Below are 15803 nucleotides of genomic sequence, written 5' to 3'. Positions count from 1 at the left end.
TAATGTCTCATATCCTAATACTTTCAAGCTAACCTACACGAAGTTGACTCTAGTACATAATCAAGCGACTCTTAAAATGAGTTTTGATTCACTAAAATATGACAACCAAACTTGACATACCAACGCTTGGTGGGTTCAACCGAGCTATGCTCTAACACTAAACAATTGATACCACACAATAAAACAAGATAACAATAGTTTTCTTAACCGGAAACAATTGAATCACACACACATCCATACACACATCATGGAATAAAACATCTATTGTACCGAAATTTTGTTAAGCAAAAGCAATAAATATATGAAATAAAAATCAGGCTTTTCTTAAACAGGAAAACAATTAACTAACAACATTGTTACCTCAAATTTCGCATCATGTTCTCCAATATGTTTGCATCTTCTTCCAGGGAGAATTGATATCGAAATATCATTATGTTGTCATCCTTATGCAAAACCAAAAGAATAACAACAACCAACCTTTACCAGAGAAAGGTTGAAAAACCGGTTTTTAACTATTGCAAGCAAAAGTTGAAAGCCCTCGAAACACATATGCTTTTATGCTAAACCAAAACTGATTCAACATATTGTGACTTTTTCACATATTATTTTTATCAGAACCCCTCATGATCCTTTGATAAAGCCTACTGATTTAATGTTTTCTGGGTTGTAGTAATGAGGTTCAAACTCTCGGACTTGTGAAGAATAATTTTTTTAGAAAACAAATATATATACAAATATTGACAAATTGGTAGAGAGTTACTGGGACTAAGGACTTGGCCAATTCTCATGCATATGGTACATTTTATTTATCCTTAACAATTATCGCTCAAAACATAAAATGTAAGGACTCTTATTTTGCCAATATAGATTCTCAGAATATTAGTTATAAATCGTAAGCATGGGACATCAAACATTTAATCAAGCATGCCGCATCAAATAAAATGATAACTAATTAATCAAAATCATTTTTCAATTTTAAATCAATGCAAAAGTCATAAAAAGAATAAATTAAATTTACCAGAATGACGAAAATCGCCTCCTCCGTTGTCCCAATGTTGGGTTTAGCTCATCATGGTGAAATACCTCTCAAAATATTTTATTAAGCTCAATTGGTGTTTACAATAAAGAGAAGAAGAGAAAATGGTGTGAAACTGTAATCTGCGGCGCACAAAAGGCGTCCAGAATAAACGATAAAATCTAACTGCTGTTGCCGCTATGGTTCTAAGACCCACACCTACGACCCACAAGCCACTGTCGTTGTCACTGTTGATAAACAACGGTCTTGGAGAGTCTGTTCTTCACGTTCTTCCTCCTCGCAGCAGCAGCAGTAGCAGAACCAGAATCTCTGCAACTTGGATTTTCTTGCTCTCTAGTTCTCTAAACTCCTCCAAACTCTCGACAACCTTTCTCTGACCTCCAAGGACTCTATTTAAACCCGAAGCATGCATCGAATCTCCTCCATAACTCCACAAATCCTCGGCAGTGAAAGAAAATATTTTCGGATATTTTCTTTCCTGTTTTAGCTTTTCACGCGTTTTCTCTGGTCCAGCACGCTCCAATTCGACTTATTCACGCCTCAACACTCTTCCAACGCCAGCAGAACTCCCCCATGCACACAAGAACTTCAATTTTGCTCGTGTTACAGTCCACGTGCTCTGTTTTGGGTGTGTGAATCATACCTAAAATTCCAGCCAAATTTGATCGATCATGTCACCCATACTATGTTCCTTAACCTATATCACATCTCTATACCAAATTTCAGCCATTGAATCGACCCATAACCCCTTCATTTTGACGATCGAAATTCTGCCAGAACAGTTTAGAAATTTCCCGCCAAAATCGTTTCAAATGGGGAAGAAACTGGTAGCCCCCTATCCAGAGTAGGGGTGCGAATAGCAGCTGTCTTGGGGGTGACCTGGGGGTGCCCCTTAGTAATTAGGTTACCCCTTATCCAAAAGCGAGAGTCCGAATAACACTTGTCCTCCGGGTGCCAAAATCAACTTTTCGAGCCGAATTTTCCAAAAATGTTTATTTCCTAAAAATACATAAAAACACAATATTAGTACAAAAATAGAGTTCCAACAATACGGACATTGAGGACAAATTAGACACAAAAATGTGTCTATCAAATACCCCCAAACTTATTATTTGCTAGTCCTCGAGCAAATTTATTCTAGAAAGGAAAATCATTTGAACCCCTAGGTGGCCCTAGTGGCGGAGTGTTGTCTCCGGAGGGTTTACCAGAGGTGTACCCACAAAACCTTTACTCCAGACCCTAGCTATCTACGCAGAACCTTGGAAGGCACTAAAGAATCTCCTTGGTTGGCATACTTATTAACTACAAGAGGAAGTACCCTGATGCGAAATTCCAATTGATGTACACGAGTTTGCACTCAAGCATACTAAAATTCATATATAAGTGACAGAGCTATACTCAGATAGTTGCACTATGGACATCATATTCGGAGTCAAACTAATCACATGGAAAGATTAAGAGATGGATATAAAAAAACATAGATGGTTTTGATGTTTACTAAGTGAACGGCGTTTCCCATATCTGTCTGAAGGCCTCCGCCAAAATGAACCTATCCTAATGGATTGAGATACTAGTCTGACTAATACCAACACACTGGCATATACAAGGGTACCAGTGGTCGATAACCTAACTCTAGTTCAACACAACTGGCATATACAAGGGTACCAGTGGTCGACTTTATTGAATTTTTTCCTTTTGGTCAAATGGTCTGGTCTCAATTTTTTTTCTTCATGGTATCTCAATCACTCTAATTCACCCTAGCAGTGGTAACAACTTGAATCGTGTGCCCCACCTAATCACTTAGAGAAACATAGTTTAAAATGAAAAAATAAAACAGAAATGAAAAGGACTCAACGAGATATGGTGCAACTATCATGTTATTTCTAACACCTGAGCTTTGTGCTTTTATGAATAGACTCTTTCGATGTTTCCATCTAATCAGATTGGTTCCTCAACTCCTATAACCAAGATGTTCCCATCCACTTAGATTGGTTAGTTCAAACCTTAATAGGCATAAATTTCTAGGCTCTGGAGTTTAATAATTGCAACTAAAAAGTTTCTCCCATACCCCCAAACTTAAATCTAACGTTGTCCTCAATGTTCTAAAGATGAAACTAAAAGCATGAACAAGGAGAAACTGTTACCATTTGAAGCGAAAGAGTTAAGGAAAGATATTACCGTGTTGCATGACATGGGATACCTCCCAAGAAGTTATAAGTTTAAAGTCTTCAGCCAGACTTAGGAAAGGATTAGTCAACTCGAACCATAAAGTAACAGTCGAAATAACTGTGGGTCTTCAAAACTAAATAGAGCTAACCAAAGGAAACTGCAATGAACCAAGAAAGTGTACAAGAATAACATGCCCTTACCTAGTTTCCTGATTAAGAAATTTATATCTAATTGTGGTTCAGGTTCAGGTTCTATGAAAGGGTCTAAATAGAAAATTTTCATTGGCTGCGTTTCTTCATAGGTGGGATCCGAATCATTAGGTCCTAGAGTCTGGAAAAACTCAAATATGATCTTAGAAGCGCACAATAATAACCTAAATAACTGAGGATCCTCTAAGTCAATAAGATTTGACTTACAAAATTGACCAAAATGAGAGTAGTGGTCATTCTTAAGCAAATGTGTCGATTCTAATTTCCTAAAGCATTTAGGTTTAGTCTCACAACTTAATATTCGACACATTTGGAATATAAACGTTCCCACAGTTGGAAGAAAACTATTTGGTGGGAAAACAAAGTCAATCTGGGGATCATAGCCTGGGAAAACCACATCAACCAGAGGATGGGTTTCTAACGACTGAACTCCTTCATGGACATCATTAGGCTCGGGAAAACGAGTATGAAGGTAATCTTGTAAAATGGTCGAGGCACAGATATCAAGTCCTAAGTGTGGGGACTTTCTGAGAGTTAAAGGTAAGGCACTAGGGAAGTGATAATCACCCCCAAACTTAGAGTTTTCAGTGTCTCTAGATAGACCTCTAATTATTTCTTGAATTTCCGTATCTTCAGAGTCCTTAAAATATTCAAGAGATTCTTCTAAGTTATTATCAGGTAGTGCATCTTTACTCATATCTACGGGTCTATCTTCTTCTTCCAAGACTATTGTTTCTAATTCGCTAGACTCTAAAACAGTATTTTCGAAATGAACCCGTTCCTATAAACCACTATCGGCTTCGTAATCAAAAGGAAAATCTACATCGTCTAAAACGGTGGTATCCCTAATCAAATCCTCGTCCTTTTGAATAGGTGAATAATCATAAAAATTATTTGGATTTGAACTAGAAATAATATAATCACTATACACTCAATTGGATTACTAGACTCCTGATCACTATGCCTACATATTTCAGATTCTTCATCAATACTATCCTCATCACAGTCCTCATTATAATAACATGAAAAAGGTCGAACCTCATCAAAACAAGTAGTGTTACCAATTCTAACCTCGTCATCTTGATTATGTGAATAACTATCTTCATTCTCAAGGGTATTATTGGATACACTATATTGGCAATTCAAGTAATTTCGAGCAATTCTTTCGTTCATCTCAGCTATCCGCTTGAGGTGGTCTTCTAAAGAAGGTTCACTCATTATTGTAGTTCTTTCGTCTATAATTATACTATTCATCTCAGCTAACTTATGCGTCGACTCAGCTAACTTCCTGAGGGACTCTTCTAAAGGAGGAATAGGAACAGAGGGATCATAAAAAGGACTACTTTTCAATAGTTTGATTGTATCCTCTAGAGACGAAGAACTCGTACTATGATCTTCTTGCTCGTAAGACTGATGCATGTGTGGATAGTAATTGGGCTCACCAGGGTATGGCCCATATCCTTCCAAAGGATGGCGTTCCCAACCACTATTCCCAACATGGTCATAAAAAGGATGATGTCCATATTCAAATTCAGTTCGATACTCATTGTATTGGCTTCTATCACACCAGTTCGACATTCTTAATTGCAAGGGAATTCTACACAATCACAAACAAGGCTGACTCGACCAAATCAAACCTATAAAATCTATCAAACAAAAAGCATGATGGCTCCACTTATATTGTTTCTAGACCAACTTCTATCTTTTGAAAGGGAATTCGTTGCAATTTGAGCAAACCCCTCTGGAATCAATCCGAGCTAATGTAAGTTGAATCGATGCGAGGGAAGCTTAGTAGAGCTTTGATACCCAAGGCCTCACCGCATTAGAAGGCGGCGCAGTCACGCATTCAACTCACAGAAACCATCATGAACTTTGAAGTGTGCTTAAAGAGCAACCAATATTTTTCGAACGAGTTTCCTATTAAGCTCGTTACCCTATCGGTCTCGTTCTATTCCAAATTTTAAAGATTGGGTTCGCGTTAGGTTTCGTTTTCCTAAGGCGGGAAAGAAGGGAACGGTGATGAAATCCGAACCCTTATCTTGTATTGGCCAGGCCTTGCCCTTTACTAGGAATTTAAAAACAGTTCAAATTCGTCCTCAATCAATGAATCACCTTAAGGAATACAGTAACTCGCTTACAGGAGATTCGCGAGTGTTTCGATGGACTTACCTCCCGTACCAGACGGGGGATGAACCGTTGAAGTCGACTCGGGCCACGACTCCTATGTCGTGTACGAACCCGAGGGGCCGAGACGATATTGTAATCGTCGTCCTTCCCTGCACACAGTTTATATAAATTTTTTTTTTTTTATTAACACCCTTCCGTAGGGTTAAAAAAAGAATAAAGTCCAATTGTCCAGAATAAAGTCCAAATAAAAAGTCCAAAAATTACAAAAATTATGAAAAATAAAGCCTATTTACAAATCCTAAAAAAAAAAAAAAGATTATGTCTTTTTTTTTTCTTCTATTTTAGCTTTTAGCTTTAAGCTTTTTGTTCCCAAGTCCTTAGTATTCCACTTCGAACCTGTAAATCAAAGACACAAAAAGAAACGTAAAAAGGAACAAATAATAGTAAACGAAAAATAATAAAAACCTAAAAATTCTACCTAAGCACAAATCCGCGTCGGCGGCGCCAAAATGATTTATAGATTTTTCGTGGGTTGTGGTAATGAGGTTCAAACTCTCGGACTTGTGAAGGATAATTTTTTTAGAAAATAAATATATATACAAATATTGACAAATTGGTAGAGAGTTACTGGGACTAAGGACTTGGACAATTCTCATGCATATGGTACATTTTATTTATCCTTAACAATTATCGCTCAAAACATAAAATGTAAGGACTCTTATTTTGCCAATATAGATTCTCAGAATATTAGTTATAAATCGTAAGCATGGGACATCAAACATTTAAGCAAGCATGCCGCATCAAATAAAATGATAACTAATTAATCAAAATCATTTTTCAATTTTAAATCAATGCAAAATCATAAAAAGAATAAATTAAATTTACCAGAATGACGAAAATCGCCTCCTCCGTTGTCCCAATGTTGGGTTTAGCTCGTCATGGTGAAATACCTCTCAAAATATTTTATTAAGCTCAATTGGTGTTTACAATAAAGAGAAGAAGAGAAAATGGTGTGAAACTGTAATCTGCGACGCACAAAAGGCGTCCAGAATAAACGATAAAATCTAACTGCTGTTGCCGCTATGGTTTTAAGACCCACACCTACGACCCACGAGCCACTGTCGTTGTCACTGTTCATAAACGACGGTCTTGGAGAGTCTGTTCTTCACGTTCCTCCTCCTCGCAGCAGCAGCAGCAGTAGCAGAACCAGAATCTCTGCAACTTGGATTTTCTTGCTCTCTAGTTCTCTAAACTCCTCCAAACTCTCGACAACCTTTCTCTGACCTCCAAGGACTCTATTTAAACCCGAAGCATGCATCGAATCTCCTCCATAACTCCACAAATCCTCGGCAGTGAAAGAAAATATTTTCGGATATTTTCTTTCCTGTTTTAGCTTTTCACGCGTTTTCTCTGGTCCAGCACCCTCCAATTCGACTTATTCACGCCTCAACACTCTTCCAACGCCAGCAGAACTCCCCCATGCACACAAGAACTTCAATTTTGCTCGTGTTACAGTCCACGTGCTCTTTTTTGGGTGTGTGAATCATACCGAAAATTCCAGCCAAATTTGATCGATCATGTCACCCATACTATGTTCCTTAACCTATATCACATCTCTATACCAAATTTCAGCCATTGAATCGACCCATAACCCCTTCATTTTGACGATCGAAATTCTGCCAGAACAGTTTAGAAATTTCCCGTCAAAATCGTTTCAAATGGGGAAGAAACTGGTAACCCCCTATCCAGAGTAGGGGTGCGAATAGCAGCTGCCTTGGGGGTGACCTGGGGGTGCCCCTTAGTAATTAGGTTACCCCTTATCCAAAAGCGAGAGTCCGAATAACACTTGTCCTCCGGGTGCCAAAATCAACTTTTCGAGCCGAATTTTCCACAAATGTTTATTTCCTAAAAATACATAAAAACACAATATTAGTACAAAAATAGAGTTCCAACAATACGGACATTGAGGACAAATTAGACACAAAAATGTGTCTATCACCTACCAACATGGGCTAGAACTTAATCCTGCTAAATTAAAATGTCACCCAAACCATAAGGGTTCACAACATATGAGATCGAATATTACGTTCATGAAAACCGAAATCATACATCTCATAAATCAATTTGCAATACATCATAAATATTCAACGTAAAATCAAGTATTGCAATTACCTCAATCTTGTAGGAAATTAAATTACGAAACCAACGCAAAAAGAATGAGGTCATTCCGAGTTCGGACGAAGAAGTTACGGGAAAAACAGTTTTACACTTCTTCGTATGGGGACCTCTCACTAGGATCGCTTCCCCATATTGCACCTATCACTAGGATCGGTACCCCAAGTGTTACTTGTGACGTATCATAACACTAAACTGTTTTTGACATAACTTTTGCATGCGATGTCCGAATTCAGTGATTTTTGGCTCGTTTTAACCGTAAAAACAAGAGCTACACATATATGATCAGTAGATATCAATATCATAAACTCACAATTATCGTTTCTATCTAAACCTCAAATATAGATAGAGAAAGTATGAGTATAGAAGAAAATAAATCTCCTAAAGATGTTAATTAGTCATATAATAACCGAGAGATCATGTGCTCAGTTTCATGTGCTTCCTCACCTTTCAAAAAATTGAGCACCAAGGTGAATATGCACATTCTAACACAACTAGGTTGTGTTGGGTTGATCCTTGTCTTGTTCGTCACGAGTGACTAAGACAGAATCATCATTCTTGACCTCTTGCTTGGTTTGTTTTCTCTTGTTCCATCTCTTGTTTTTCTTCTTTGACTTGTGATGAAGAGTGTCATTATCACAACCTTTAATAGTACAAGAGATTTCAGACATAATGTCTTTCTTTAGCCTTTCAAGATGACTCTTGTAATTATTGTCACCAACAATTAACAACGGAGAGTCATTCTTGTGACTAACTTTTGGTTTCTTCTGGGATATGGAGGAATTCAGGACCCATTTAGAGTTGGGTTTCGCAGGAGCAGCCTTCTCCTTCATACCATTAGGATTATTGTCCTTTTGAATATTTTACGAAACACCCTTTCTCCAATTTGGAACATCAGATCTTGTCTTTGCATTTACAAAGTTATCTCTCTTTCTATATTCAGGTCTTTTATGAGATGACCTTGTCGAGTGACATGCAAAATTTGAACTATCATTATAATAATTATTTTTCCTAAACTTAGGACAATAACAATCTGAGTTCTTATGAGGAGAAAACTTATCCAATTCGTTTGATACAAAAGAAAGTGCATCTTGCATCTTATGAATTTTGTATCCCCATTGCAAGTGTCCTTTATTACCACAACAATAACAATGCTTATTATAAATATACGAAGTATGAGTTTTGATGTTACCTTTTTGTGGATCCTCTTGCATTGGAGCTCGACGAGTTTTCTTCTTCTTCTTCTTCTTATGTCTTTGTTCAACGTTGTTGCTTTCTTGACATTAGTAGAAATGCCTTCTTTGATTACTGCTGGTTGAACACTATTCTTAGGCTTGACAGACTTTTCTTCTTTACGAGAAATATGAGCATCTTTGCCATCAGTGGAAGCCTCTGGTTGAGAAGAATTAGTAGCTTTAACAAATTTTACCTCTTTGTTAATATTTGAAGCATCTATTCCCTTATAGCCCAATCCTCGTGTATCACGATGATTTCTACTTGCTTCTAACATTGAAGAATCAAAAATTGAGTAGGTGGAGGTTTCTGCTACAAGAGCTGAAAGTTCATTACACCCATCAATAGCATACAAGATATTGACACCCAGGGAAGATTTTCCTTGTATTGAGTCATCTAAAGCATTAACTGGAGAGAGACGTTTATCACATCTATTGCTTCTTTTTACAAATTCTTTGATCTTTTCTGTTATCAGTGATTTATCAAAATCAACATAATTGGAAAAACATTCATCATCCCAAGACAAGTTAGAAGATTCACTTGCGTTGGTCACAACAATGAACGCAGATGTTCTGACTGTGTTCAGATCAAGATCAAGAATTTTTAACTTTCCAATCAAAGTATTTTTGGAAAGCATGATAGACGCATTTATGTGTCTAATTTGTCCTCAGTGTCTCTATTGTTAGTGCTTGATTTTGGACTTATTATGGTGTTTTTATGTTTGTGTAGGTGTTCTTGGAGAAATACACTTGTGTGGAAAAAGTTGCTCGAACAGTGATGCTTGCACCTCTCTGAGAAAATTAATAAAGGCACCTGCACTTTGGATAGGGGCACCACCTTCTTCTTCATTTTCAAACAGAATATTGGCGAGAAATTTGGGTTTCAACAGTAAAGGATTTACAATTTTTAAGACAAGAATATCTTCTTCCTTATAAACAAGAAATCCATGAGTATTAATTACCGGAGTTTTGAAAAAAAGGAAGTTATCTTCTATTAAACATGAAAGATATCTTAGAGGATTTTCTCTTGGATTTGAGTCTGCGAATTAAAGAAGATTTGGGTATAATAAAGAAATTTAGAGAATATAAAGAAGAAGAAAAATTCTTGAAGATATTTTTAATTAAAAAGAAGAAGATTTTGGAGTTATGGAAGAATATATTTGATTAATGGGTTTGTGTGTATAAATAGAGAGCAAGAGAGCACAACCAAAGGAGGGAGGGTGAGCCGGTAGCCAGTTTCACAATTTTCTTTTATTTCTTCTATTTAGTTTTCTTTGTAATAATGAGGATCTAAACCCAATCCTTGGGGCAATGAGGAAGCTATTTACGCATGAATAATTTGGTAACTATTATATTTTCTCTAATATTTAATTATAATTCGCTCAATCACTGCTTTTGCAGAGTTTTTAATTGTTTGCATAATTTTCTTCATTAGTTGTGATTCAATTAGATAGGTTATGCTTTGATTAGATAATCTATGCTTAAGGGATACAATTAATTTTTGAGAATTTGCCTGATTATTTGTGAGTTAAGAAAATAAGGGACTTAAAGATAATTAGAGTTTTGGGTTATTTACCATTATTCATTCATGTTTAATAGTGGAATCAGTGTCTTGGTTATTTTCTCATATCTTGAAATCAAATTTTGAGTTAAGTTTTCTTTAATTTTTAAGTCTAAATTCTTTTGCTTTTACAAGTCTCAACGAACCTTTTTACTACAACATTATTGAGTCACATCAATTTTTGGCACCGCCGACGCGGACTTGTCTTTAGGCTAGAGTTTTTAGATTTTTTTTAGGTTTTTATTTGTTTTTATTTTATTTGTTCTTCTTTACGTTTTTGGGTTTTTGTCTTTTCCTTACAGATTTTGGAATTTGGAGCGAAAGAAAATTTTGCCAAAGCTTTGGTGAATACTTAAAGACTTGGAGTAAAAGACAAAGCGAATGGAGCGAATGAAGAATTTTTTTTTTGTTTTTATTAAAAAAAGAGAGAAAAAAAAGAGAGACATTTTATTTTTTTTAGACTTTCCTTTTCTTTTGGACTTTGGACTTGGACATTTGGACATTCTTTTATTTTTAAACCCTACGGAAGGGTAGTATTAAATATTAAACTGTTTGCAGAGAAGGACGGTGATTACGATATCACCTCGGCCCCTCGGGTTCGTACACGACATTGGAGCTGTGGCCCGAGTCGACTTCAGCGGTTCATCCCCCGTATGGAACGGGAGGTAAGTTTGTCGAAACACTCGCGAATCCCCTGTCAGCGAGTTACTGTATTCCTTCGTTTGCATATATGTTGAGGACTTGAAAACGGCTGCTTTAATTTCCTAGTAAAGGGCAAGGACTGGCCATACAAGATAAGGGTTCGGATTTCATCACCGTTCTCTTCTTGCCCGCCTTAGGAAAACAAAACCAAACGCGAACCTAAACCTAAAATTTGGAATAAACGAGACCTATAGGGTAATGAGCTTAATAGGAAAGTCGTTCGAAAAATATTGGTTACTCTTTTGAGCATACTTCGAAGTTCATGATGGTTTCTGTGAGTTGAATGCGTGACTGCGCCGCCTTGGAATGTGGTGAGGCCTTGGGTATCAAAGCTCTACGTAGCTTCCCTCGCCTCTATTCAACTTACTTTGACTCGGATTGATTCTAGAGGGGTTTGCTCAAATTGTAACGAATTCCCATTCGAAGGATTAGAAGATGGTCTAGAAACAATCTAAGTGGAGCCATCATGCTTTTTGTTTGCTAGATAAAATAGTCTTGTTGTGGTCTAGTCAGCCTTCTTTGTGTTTGTTTAGAATTACCTTGCGGTTAGGATGTCGAACTGGTATTATAATAGCCAATACAATGAGTATCCGACTGAGCAGCTTGGACATTATCTTTTTTATGACCATAATGTGAATAGTGATTGGGAACGTGAAACTTTTGAAGGTTATGGTCCATACCATTGTGAGCCCAATTACTATCCATATACCCACATGTCATATGAGCAAAACAATCCTTCTATTTCTCTAGAAGAGTTTCTCAAGAGTTTCAATGAGTCAACACGGAAGTTATTTATGAAAGAGACTTATAATATTCTTCTCCCAGAAGAGTCCGTAGAGCGGTCAACTAAGATATCTCTAGAAGAGACCCTCAAGCAATTTACTGAGAGTACAAATAGGATTGTGGAAAAACTTGCTCAGGATAGTCTTAAATTTCCAGTGTAGTTTTCCCAATACCACCCTCGAAAATAAGGATAGTTTTTATTCACATAATCAAGATGACGAGGTTAGAATTGGTAACACTACTTGTTTTGATAAGGTTCGATCATTTTCATGTTATTATAGTGATGATTATGATGAGGATAGTATTGATGAAGAACATGAAATATGTAGGCATAGTGATCAGGAATTTGTTACTCCAATTGAGCTTTATAATGATAGTGTTGTTTCTAGTTCAAATCCAAATAATTTTAATAATTATTCACCTATTCAAAAGGATGAGGATTTGACTAGAGATACCACCGTTTTAGACGATGCAGTTCATGATCCTTTAGCCTGTAGTGTGTTGGATAATCCATTATTTGATGTGCCTATCAGTGAATCAGAGGAAGTTATTATGATTAACACCTTAGTTAATGAGCCTTTACTAGAAAATTCCGCTGATAATCCTTTATATGATTATGATGATGGTTTAGAGGAAAGAGTTTACCCTGAGAATACTGTTTTAGAATCTAGTGATTTAGAAACACTAGTCTTAGAAGATGATAAACTCGTAGAAATGAGTGAGGATGAACCCAACTTAGAAGAATCAATTGAACATTTCCAGGAATCTGATGACCTAGAAATTAGGGAAGTTGTGACTAGTCTTTCTAGAGACACAGAAAACTCTAAGTTTGGGGGTGATTATCATTCTCCATGTGATTTAACTCTTAGAAAGTTCCCTCGTGTAGGAATTGACATTTATGCCTCAACCATCTTACAAGATTATCTTCATACATGTTTTCCCGAACCTAATGATGTCCATAGAGAAGCTCAGTTGTTAGAAACCCATCCTATGGTTGATGTGGTTAACCCAGGCTATGATACCAAGATTGACTTTGTTTTCCCACCAAAAACTTTTCAACCAATTGTGGGAACTTATGATTTTCAGATGTGTCGGTTATTAAGTTTTGAGACTAAACCTAATTACTTTAGGATATTAGGGTCGACACATTTTCTTAAGGAAGACCACCTCTTTAATTGTGGTCAGCTGTGTGAGTCAAATCTAATTGACTTAGAGGATCCCCAATTATTCAGGTTGTTGTTATGTGCTTCTAAGTTCTTAGTTGAGTTTTTCCAGACTCTAATGCCTGAACCGGATCTTAGCTTTGAGGAAATCCAACCGATGAAAGCTTTTTATTTAGACCCTTTTATAGAGTCTGAACCTGAACCACAACTAGATGTAGTTGTCTTAAGCGAGGGTATGTTCGATATCTTCTTGGTCTGTTGCACTTTTCTCTTCTTGTGGGTAATACTTTTTGATCCAGATGACCCACAATTATTCCGGCTACTGCTATATGATTCTACGAGGTAACTAATTCTTCTAATGTCTGGCTGAAGACTTTAAACTTAGCACTTCTTGGGAGGTAACCCATGCTCATGCAACATGGTAATATCTTTCCTTAACTCTTTTGATTCAAGTGGTAACAGTTTCTCCTTGTTCATGTTTTTAATTTTAGAACATTGAGGACAATGTTAGATTTAAGTTTGGGGGTGGGGAAGAAACTTTTTGCTACAGTAAATAAACTCCAGAGCCTAGAAATTTATGCTTATTAAGGTCGGCATTAACCAATCTAAGTGGATGGGAACATCTTGGTTGTTGGAGTTGAGGAACCAATCTGATTAGATGGAAACATCTAAAGAGTCTATTCATAAAAGCACAGAGCTCAGGTGTTAGAATTAAAAAAAAAAAAACACATAGTAGTTTCGCCATATCTCGTTGAATCCTAATCCTTCTGTTTTTATTTTTTTTTAAGTGATTTGGTGGGGCACACGATTCAATTTGTTACCTTTGCTAGGGTGAAATAGGGTGATTGAGATAACAAAAAATAAATAAAAATAAATTAAATTAAGACCAGACCAGACCATCAGAACAATCAGAATAAATTCAATAAAGTCGACCGTTGGTGCCCTTGTATATGCCAGTTGTGTTGACCTAGAGTTAGGATTATCGACCGCTGGTCCCCTTGTATATGCCAGTTGTGTTGATATTAGTCTGACCGGTATCTCAGTCCATTAGGATAGGTTCATCCTGACAGAGGCCTTCAGACAGATATGGGAAACACCGTTCACTTTAAACCATCTTTTTCTTTATCCATCTTCTTAATCTTTCCATGTGATTGGTTGACTCCGGTTATGATGTCCAGAAACTATCTGAGTAGAGCTCTATCACTTTATATGAATTTTAGTATGCTTGAGTGCAAACTCGTGTACAACAATTGGAATTTCGCATCAGGGTACTTCCTCCTGTAGTCAATAGGTATGCCAACCAAGGAGATTCTTTAGTGCCTTCCAAGGTTCTGCGTAGATAGCTAGGGTCTGGAGTAATGGTTTTGTGGGTACACCTCTGGTAAACCATCCCGAGATTAACTCGTTTTTATTTATTTTTTTAGTTTTGCGAGGACTAGCAAATAATAAGTTTGGGGGTATTTGATAGACGCATTTATGTGTCTAATTTGTCATCAGTGTCTCTATTGTTAGTACTTGATTTTGTACTTATTATGGTGTTTTTATGTTTGTATAGGTGCTCTTGGAGAAATACACTTGTGTGGAAAAAGTTGCTCGAATAGTGATGCTTGCACCTCTCTGAGAAAATTAATAAAGGCACCTGCACTTTGGATAGGGGCACCACATTCTTCTTCATTTTCAAACAGAATATTGGCGAGAAATTTGGGTTTCAACAGTAAAGGATTTACAATTTTTAAGACAAGAATATCTTCTTCCTTATAAACAGGAAATCTACGAGTATTAATTACCGGAGTTTTGAAAAAAAAGAAGTTATCTTCTATTAAACATGAAAGATATCTTAGAGGATTTTCTCTTGGATTTGATTCTGCGAATTAAAGAAGATTTGGGTATAATAAAGAAATTTAGAGAATATAAAGAAGAAGAAAAATTCTTGAAGATATTTTTAATTAAAAAGAAGAAGATTTTGGAGTTATGGAAGAATATATTTGATTAATGGGTTTGTGTGTATAAATAGAGAGCAAGAGAGCACAACCAAAGGAGGGCGAGTGAGCCGGTAGCCAGTTTCACAATTTTCTTTTATTTATTCTATTTAGTTTTCTTTGTAATAATGAGGAGCTAAACCCAATCCTTGGGGCAATGAGGAAGCTATTTACGCATGAATGTTTTGGTAACTATTATATTTTCTCTAATATTTAATTATAATTCGCTCAATCACTGCTTTTGCAGAGTTTTTAATTGTTTGCATAATTTTCTTCATTAGTTGTGATTCAATTAGATAGGTTATGCTTTGATTAGATAATCTATGCTTAGGGGATACAATTAATTTTTGAGAATTTGCCTGATTATTTGTGAGTTAATAAAATAAGGGACTTAAAGATAATTAGAGTTTTGGGTTATTTACCATCATTCATTCATGTGTAATAGTGGAATCAGTGTCTTGGTTATTTTCTCATATCTTGAAATCAAATTTTGAGTTAAGTTTTCTTTAATTTTTAAGTCTAAATTCTTTTGCTTTCACAAGTCTCAACGAACCTTTTTACTACAACATTATTGAGTCACATCAAAGCATATCAAGGTTATTTCCTTCAACGATGGCATATTTCTTAGAATCGTATCTGGATGGCAGAGATCTAAGAATCTTCATCA

Source organism: Papaver somniferum, chromosome 9 (assembly GCF_003573695.1).
Source record: "Papaver somniferum cultivar HN1 chromosome 9, ASM357369v1, whole genome shotgun sequence".
NCBI classification, from domain to species: Eukaryota; Viridiplantae; Streptophyta; class Magnoliopsida; order Ranunculales; family Papaveraceae; genus Papaver; species Papaver somniferum.
The sequence above is the reverse complement of the archived record's forward strand: the minus strand, read 5'-3'. Positions refer to the sequence as shown.